Below are 6,063 nucleotides of genomic sequence, written 5' to 3'. Positions count from 1 at the left end.
GCCATACAACTGCTGATCTTAAAAGGCCAATATCAGCTCCTTTCTGACAGAAAGCTAGAGATGACACACACGGTACAAGACCCATGATTGGGTCCTTGAATTTACAAGTCGAGGTGGGAATGAAAGACCAGCGCCATTTTAGGAGTTAAGTTTTGCTCCCCCCACCCCGCCATTTCACTCAGTAAGTTTCACTTTCCAGACAAACCCAGGCAAGCCCAAGCAATTCCCCGAAATCATGAGACAACCGCCCACCAATCAGGGACACCTCACCTAACCAATCCAGAAGTGCCCCCTTTGTTTCAAGTTGTGCATGCCCATCCACTGTGCAGGACCATAAAACCCCCTGCTCCAGAGCTCGGGGCTCCTGGCTTGGATCTGTTGCAGCAGAGTCTCCAGGAGCCCAAGTTCAAACTTGCAATAAAAGGCCCTTTTGTTGCAGTTTGGCTGGGGCTGAGGTTTGAACCTGCCACCCTCGGTATATGGGGCCGGCGCCCTACTCCCTGAGCCACAGCCAAACTGCAACAAAAAAATGGCCTGGTGTTGTGGCAGGCGCCTGTGGTCCCAGCTGCTTGGGAGGCTGAGGCAGGAGAATCGCATTAAGCTCAAGAGTTAGAGGTTGCTGTGAGCCATGTTACGTCATGGCACTCTACCCAAGGGTGGTACAGTGAGACTCTATCTCTACCAAAAAAAAAAAAAAAAAAAGGCCCTTTTGCTTTTGCATTAGACTCGGCTCCTTGGTGGTCTTTGTGGGGGATTTCGAGATCTGGGCACAACAATATGTCATACGCCGGTAGACATATTAGTTTCATACAATTTTGTCTCAGTATTTTCTCCACCTGGTATTGTTTAAAGGTTGTTCTGAGGACAGTTGGTTTGTTTCCCAGGGAGTGAAAAGCAAAAAACTGGGAGTGAACTATAAGTAAGAAAACAATTAGTACTTTCTCATTTATCTTCGGGGTGAACTGGACTTATTTCTTTTCTTTTCTGAATACTTGCAGTCTGGAAATTTGCCAGGAGTTAACTGGTATTTTTCCATTATAGCCTAGGCCTGTCACTTATCTTCTTTAGCCTAGGCCCACTTAGGCCTAACTCTTGGTATAAAGAATATTTTCAATTAAAGACCAGACAAGGGGCAGTGCCTGTGTCTCAGTGGGTAAGGTGCTGGCCCCATATAGCGAGGGTGGTGTGATCAAACTCAGCCTCAGCAAAATTGCAACAAAAAAATAACCAGGCGTTATGACTGGTTCCTGTAGTCCCAGCTCCTCGAGAAGCTGAGGCAAGAGAATCACTGAGCCCCAAGAGTTGGAGGTTGCTGTGAGCTGTGATGCCCCTGCAGTCTACCAAGGGCAATAAAGTGAGACTCTGTTTCTAAAAACAAACAAACAACAACAACAAAAAAAAAAAAACAATAAAGCAGTCATGATCACAAAGCATTGGAAGAGGCCTTTTAAATATCTGCATAAAACCTGAGTAACCTGACTGGGAATCAAAAGGGGATGCTGACTTCCTTATTAAATGCTAATAGATCTGGCCCCAAGGTCATTTGAAGGAGAATACCTGTCTCTGAGGTTAATCTACAGATAAATCTGTTTCCACACATCTACGGATTCTCCACTAGCAACCACTTGTTGCACCTACTATTTCCACATTCTCCCCCTTCCCTTCCAAAAGGAATCTATAAAAGTCTCTGATCATTACTGAATATATGGGTAATCATTCATGTGCTTCCACCCATACACATGGTATTTAGAATGAATCCTTTTTCTTATTTATTTTAATTTTTTTTAAGACAGAGTCTCAAGCTGTCTTCCTGGGTAGAGTGCATCGCAACACAGCTCACAGTCACCTCCAACCCTTGCGCTCAAGCCATTCTCTTCCTTAGCTGCCCAAGTAGCAGGGAGTACAGGTACCTCCTATAATGTCCAGCTATTTTTTCTTTTTTTTTTTTTTTGCCATTATTGTTTTAGCTGGCCAGGGCTGGGTTAGAACCAGCCAGCCTCAGTGTATGTGGCTGGTTCCCCAGCTACTGAACTACGGGCTCCACCCCACCTTTCTCTTATTAATCTACCAAAATTACAAAAACACACACAAAAAAAAATTTAAAGGATCGGCGCCTGTGGTTCAAGCGGCTAAGGCACCAGCCACATATACCTGAGCTGGCGGGTTAGAATCCAGCCCGGGCCTGCCAAACAACAATGACGCCTGCAACCAAAAAATGCCTGGGCATTGTGGTGGACACCTGTAGTCCCAGCTACTTGTGATGTGGAGGGAGGAGAATCGCTGGAGCCCAGGAGTTGGAGGTTGCTGTGAGCTATGATGCCACAGCACTCTACCAAGTGCAACTCTGAGGCTCTGTCTCAAAAAAAAAAAACTACCACAATTGTGAGTTAATCTTCTAATGAAGCAACCAAAGGTAAAAGGTGGTATTTTTTTTTTTTTTAACATTTACAAGGGGATTCCTTTTTCTTTTCTTTTTTTTTTTTTTTTTTGACCTGGGCTGGGTTTGAACCTGCCACCTCCGCCATATGGGGCCAGAGCCACAGGCACCGCCGGGTATTTCTTATAATGTCACATTTTGTATGTTTATGACATACCACCTTATGAACAAAAGAGGCCAAGTTTGTAATTCGACTGGCATTTACAGTGGAGTACTTGGTAACAGGGTGTCAGATAACTAAGTCTATAACGTCCTAAACATTCAGGTGGAAACCATTTGTATGTTATGGCTATGGAAGACGAAAAACACCACTGGTATTTATAGACAGAGTGAAGTTAAAACCTGTGACTTTCCATCGTGGAATTTGCTGTCTTCTCCTTGTCACTGGCACTTTCACATATCCAGTTGTCACGTGCCCTTGAGAAATTTTTCTTTTTTATGAGACAGTCTCACCTTGTCACCCTTAGTAGAGTGCTGTGGCATCATAGCTTGCAGCAACCTCAAATTCCTAGGCTTAACCAATTTTCTTGCATCAGGCTCCTGAGTAGTTGGGACTGCAGGCACCCACCACAATGCCCAGCTATTTTTTGTTGCGGTTGTCACTGCTATTTTAGCTGGCCAGGGCTGGGTTCAAACCTGCCACCCTCGGTATTTGGGTCCAGCACCCTACCCACTGAGACACAGGCGCCACACTTCAGGTTTTTCCATGAAAAGAATAGGGATGTTCATGTGGTGTAGTGGCTCACTCCTGTCATCCCAGCACTTGGGAGGCCGAGATGGATAATTGTCTGAGCTCACGGGTTCAAGATCAGCCTAAACCAGAGCTAGACCTCATCTTTAAAAATAGTCAGGCATGTGGCTGGCACCGATAGTCTCAGCTACTTGGGAGGCTGAGGTAAGAAAATTGATTGAGCCCAGTAATTTGATGTTGATGTAAGCTGTGATGCCACGGCACTCTACTGAGGGTTACCAAGTGAGACTGTCTCTCCGCCCAAAAGAAAATTAAAAAATAGGGGCTTTATATAAAGATTCACAGAGCCTTATAGGTCCACATCTCATTAAGTTGTCAATCAAAGGGGCTATGTCTGTTATTGCTTCATGCTTCAAAAAGTATGGACTTTTTTGTGGTGGTTGGGCCTCTGATTTTAAGTGGGCCTCAACTGGGGTGATCCTGAGGGCTTTCCTAAGGGTATTCTCTTCCCAGTCATTGTATTTTACCTGGATGTTGATTTCTTCTGACCATTTGTCCTCAGCCTCCAGATGCTGGAGTAGCTCCTACCAGAAATGTTCCTGCTGTACCTTCATTGGAAGGCTATTGTTTTCTAGACAGAAGGTAATCTGAGTACATAATTAAGACAAGACTCTTCCCAGCAAGACAAAGAAATTAAGCATCTGAAGTAACCAGTGAAGCATCTCTTTTTCTCCAATCCAGCATGTAAGAGGGTTAGGAGAGAATTTGTGTTCCCATTGTCCTGTTTCTCCTGCTATAGAGCTAGGTTGTTTAGTCATAGGAGAGAGTGCAGTATGAAGCACTAAACATGCAGCCCTAGCATTTGTTAGAAAGTCTTGACCCACAGCTTACCACAAGTAGAGAAGAGATGGTAGACTACCCATTAGACAAGGCCTCCCTACAGACATTGAGGCAAATTGTTGCTGTCCAGAAAGGCATCATTGTCATGGATGAAGTAATACCATTGGACAATGCTGTGCCCATCTGTGGCCAGAGTTCTCCAGGCCCTGCATTTTCCCACCCGGAATCACGTCACATTGCAGGTGCAGGAGGCATCTGTTACCAAGTATCTAACCACTTTTTACCCCCAATACCTGAGTTTAATATCAACCTATGGTTGGGCACCTCTGTTTAGCCTTTGCCTCACTCAGTCCTCTTGCTCAGATGATGCCCCTATCTGCTCGATTCTTACCAGTGACCACAGTGAAAGGGCTGCCCATTGATTCAACCTGAGAGGAGTCTGGAGTGTCTTCCTGGATCTTTCTCAGGGAGTCTGCGAAGAGGTTTATCACAGACCATTTGCTTCCAGTTGAGGGGTGGCTAACGAAAAGTTTTATAAAGCCAAGAGAAGAGCAAGGCTGTAGGTTTATAAAAGATCACAGTAGTGCAGTACGTAAAAAATCTAGTCCAAACACCTTATTTAATTGAGAATGTCACAACTCAAAAAGTGCAGAAATAAGGGCATGGAGTTCTCAGTTTGTCCCACAAACAGAAAGGGTACAGTGTTGCCAGAGTACACATTCATGAAAGAAAGAAATATGTTGTTCAAGTGTGGCAGAAGTTACATGTACATGTTCTGTCATCTGAGCTTAGCAACAAAAATCCAAGCAGTGTGATGAGTGAATTAAAGACACAGAGGAAGGAGTGAAAATGTCAGGCAGTTGAGAAAGAGTGGGATTTTAAAGGATAAAGGTTGGCTCCTCTTTTTTGTTTTGTTCAGTTTAAAAGGAGTAACCGATGATCTTGAGTGGTGATAACAGTTTAATAATCCTGATCTCAACACCCATAACTAATCAAATACAGCTGCAGGCAGGCGCAGAACACACAGTGAGAAAGATTTATTTTCACTCCATAGTGGCAGAATGATGGTGAATAATTGATGGAATTTATTTGCAAGTTTCAATATATACACAGCCATAGAGGTATTTTTATTTTTTTCTGAGACTCTCAGTTTATGGCCCTCAGTAGAGTGCCGTAGCGTCACAGCTCACAGCAACCTCCAAATACTGGGTTTAAGTGAATCTCTTCCCTAAGCTTCCCGAGCAGCTAGAACTACAGGGGCCCGCAACAACACCTGGCTATTTTTTGTTGCAGTTTGGCTGGAGCCGGGTTCGAACCAGCCACCCTCAGTATATGGGGCCAGGATCTTCCAATTGAGCCACAGGTGCCGCCCTTTATTTTTTTGAGACAGTCTTACATTGTTGCCCTCGGTAGGGTGCCTTGGTGTTACAGCTCACAGCAACCTGAAACTCTTGAGTTTAAGTGATTCTCTTGCCTCAGTTTCCCAAGTAGCTGAGACTTACAGGGGCCTGCCAGAACACCTGCCTATTTTTTGTTGCAGTTGTCACTGTTCAGCAGGCCTCAGCTGGGTTCAAACCCACAAGCCTTCGTGAAGGTGGCTGCTGCCATAATCACTGTGCTAGGGAAAGAACACTTTGTTGTGTCATACTATTTTTATTTCATTCTTTTTTTTTTTTTTTTTGAGACAGAATCTTAGTATGTTGCCCTGGGTAGAGTGCTGTAGTGTCATAGCTTACAACAACCTCAGACTCTTGGGCTCAAGAGATTCTCTTGCCTAAGCCTCCCAAGTAGCTGGAACCACAGATGCCCCACACCAATGCCTGGCTATTTGTTCATTGGAGTCATCATTGTCAGCCCAGGCTGGATTGAAACTGGCCAGCTCCAGTGTATGTGGCTGGAGCCCTAGCCACTGAGAAACAGGTGCTAAGCTTTCTTTATTTTTTAGAGATAGAGTCTAAAACTGTCATCCTGGGCAGGGTGCCAAAGCATCATAGCTCAAAGCACCTCCAAATCTTGGACTCAAGAGATCCTCTTGCCTCAGGTTATTTATTTTTGTTAGAGATGGGGTCGCATTTGTGCTCACGCTGGTCAAGAA

This window comes from Nycticebus coucang, chromosome 20 (assembly GCF_027406575.1).
Source record: "Nycticebus coucang isolate mNycCou1 chromosome 20, mNycCou1.pri, whole genome shotgun sequence".
Taxonomy (NCBI): domain Eukaryota; kingdom Metazoa; phylum Chordata; class Mammalia; order Primates; family Lorisidae; genus Nycticebus; species Nycticebus coucang.
The sequence above is the reverse complement of the archived record's forward strand: the minus strand, read 5'-3'. Positions refer to the sequence as shown.